The 2,460-nt window shown below is 38.7% G+C and overlaps 1 non-coding gene across 1 annotated transcript; it reads left to right on the top strand.

The window, feature by feature from the left end:
* The first annotated feature begins 1,632 nt into the window (after positions 1–1,632).
* On the top strand, positions 1,633–1,705 carry TRNAK-UUU. The gene has a single exon. It is a non-coding gene; the product is annotated as a tRNA-Lys (tRNA).
* The last annotated feature ends 755 nt before the right edge of the window (positions 1,706–2,460 follow it).

The raw sequence follows: 2,460 nt of genomic DNA, 5'->3' as shown, positions 1-2,460 counted from the left end.
GAATATAATTCAATTAAGGAAAAAGTGACAAATAAAAAGTAATTAAATTAAAGCTGTAATACCTTGCACTGTCACTTGATCACAATTTAGGTCTGCGTTCCTAAATAACATCAGTAAAGAATTAAAAAGTTCAATTGTTAAGATTTATTTCAATGACAATTTAAAAAATATACTGGATCCTCAAAAGAGGCACGTTTTTTCTTTCTTTCCCAAACCAAAATGCAGGGAGGAGACTATATAGAAAAGAACATACAGTGTATCTCTCTTTTCTGTGTTTAAAATTTGAGTGTTTTCTTACTACCGTGACAGACTTAAAATAAAAAATTGAAGATCTGCAAAAAAGGCACAAATCAATAAATAAGAGGATTTTAGATATTAATGCTTTCTCTGAAGAATATGAAATTGAATAGGGGAATAGAGAATGACAGCCGAGGTGTCTATTGACAAGCACCTGAAGCTGCCTCTCATCTAGACAGAAAATGGGTACAGATGTTTGGCACTCAGAGAATTCCTGAGAACCTGGAGAACTGGGTTCAGAAAACCAAGCCAGACACAACAGCAGCCAGAGTGAGGATGTGGAATTAATGCCCTGACCACGTGGCTCTCCCTGGCCCTTCTGATGCCTCAGACCCAGAAAACCTGAGGTTTCTGCTGCTACTCCTCTCAGAATGTGTTTTCCATTGTCCTGAGAGTTGCTAGATCAGTTGATTCAAAGTGAGTGAATCCAATTAGCTAAAATCAGATCAATGAAGACTGCAGAAAACTGGAAAGAAATATTTGAATTTTACTATACTAGGAAACAGGCTTCCCAGGGGGCTCAGAGGAAAAGAAACTGCATGCCAATGCAGGAAACACAGGTTCAATCCCTGGATTGGAAAGATCCACTTGAGAACGAAATGACAATCCACTCTAGTATTCTTGTCTGGGAAATCCTATGGACAGAGGAGCCTGGTGGGCTACAGTTCATGGGGTCACAAAAGAGTTGGACACAACTTAATGACTAAACAACAAAAGCATTAGGAAGCAGGCTCTGTCTTCAACCAGGACAGGGGAACTTCAAAAGTCACTAAGCAATTTCAAATGTTATTCAGATCAAAACATGTAGTGGAGGGCCTGGAGGAAGGAACGAGTAGGGAGAAGAAGAAAGGAAAGGAGAGGGAAAAGAAGGAAGGAAATGTCCCTTGTTGTGTAGGAACTCCTGACTGAATAGAGCTGAGACCACACCAATAAACAGGGACCATCAACAAATAATGGTTTTGCAGGAATTTGAACAGCAAATACAAACAACCTGAGGTGGGAAGAAGATTGATGTGTTTAAATAATAGGAAAACAGCATGGTCATCATGGCAGGAGCAAGATTTAGCTTCCCTTTGTTGGGTGAGGTGGTTGATGAGACAGATGATTGAGCCATGAAACCCACAATAAAGACTTTGGATTTTATCTAAGGGAGGATAGGAACATGTTGCTTTGTAATTTTTTTGCATTTTGACTTTTTGTCTTTTAATTACTTTTTGTAAAATAATGGTTTAATATGATGTAAAGTATCACTCTATAAGCAATGTGGAAATTGACTGCAGCACACAAGAGGAAAGATGTAGATTAACAGGTGCTTTTTAAATTATTTAGGGGAAAACCTAGATAGCTCAGTCAGTAGAGCATCAGACTTTTAATCTGAGGGTCCAGGGTTCAAATCCCTGTTTGGGCAATGCTAACCTGGGCTTCCCTTGTGGCTCAGCTGTTAAAGAATCCACCTGCAATGCAGGAGACCTGGGTTCGATCCCTGGGTTGGGAAGATCCCCTGTAGAAGGGAATGACTACCCATTCCAGTACTCTGGCCTGGAGAATTCCATGGACTGTATAGTCCATGGGGTTACAAAGAGTCAGACATAACTGAGTGACTTTCACTTTTCACTTGCATGGTGGCTTGGACTAGAATAGTGGTAAAGAAACTGCTGAAATACTAAAATGTTGACTCACAGCTAAAGGTTGGTTGATAAAGAAGCCTGAGAGAGTGAATAGAAGATAAAAACCTTTGAATTTATGTTCCCAGTAATGAATTGTTGTTGTTTAGTCAGTAAGCCACATGCAACTCTTATGCAACCCTATGGACTGCAGCCTGCCAGGTTTCTCTGTCCTTTGGATTTCCCAGGCAAGAATATTGGAGTGGGTTGCCATTTTATAGACAACATGTATTCTAAATTTAGGTTGAGACTTAAATTAGAGCATTGGAAGGGGATGGGAAAATGAATGGTTTGTTTTGGGAATATTTGACATGTGTATATAATCATCCAAGTTAATATGTAGAGTTGGTAGTTAAAGATAAAAATTTAGAGCTCAAATATCAAATCAAGATTAAAGTAATCAAATCAGGATTATAGTTCAATAGTAGATTTAAATGGTTTTATGTATGACTATTGAAGGCAAAAGAAGACGAAAGGGAGCAGAGGATGAGATGTTTAG

This window comes from Bos indicus x Bos taurus, chromosome 16, assembly GCF_003369695.1.
Source record: "Bos indicus x Bos taurus breed Angus x Brahman F1 hybrid chromosome 16, Bos_hybrid_MaternalHap_v2.0, whole genome shotgun sequence".
NCBI lineage: Eukaryota > Metazoa > Chordata > Mammalia > Artiodactyla > Bovidae > Bos > Bos indicus x Bos taurus.
This window is presented reverse-complemented; position numbering and strand designations above follow the sequence as displayed.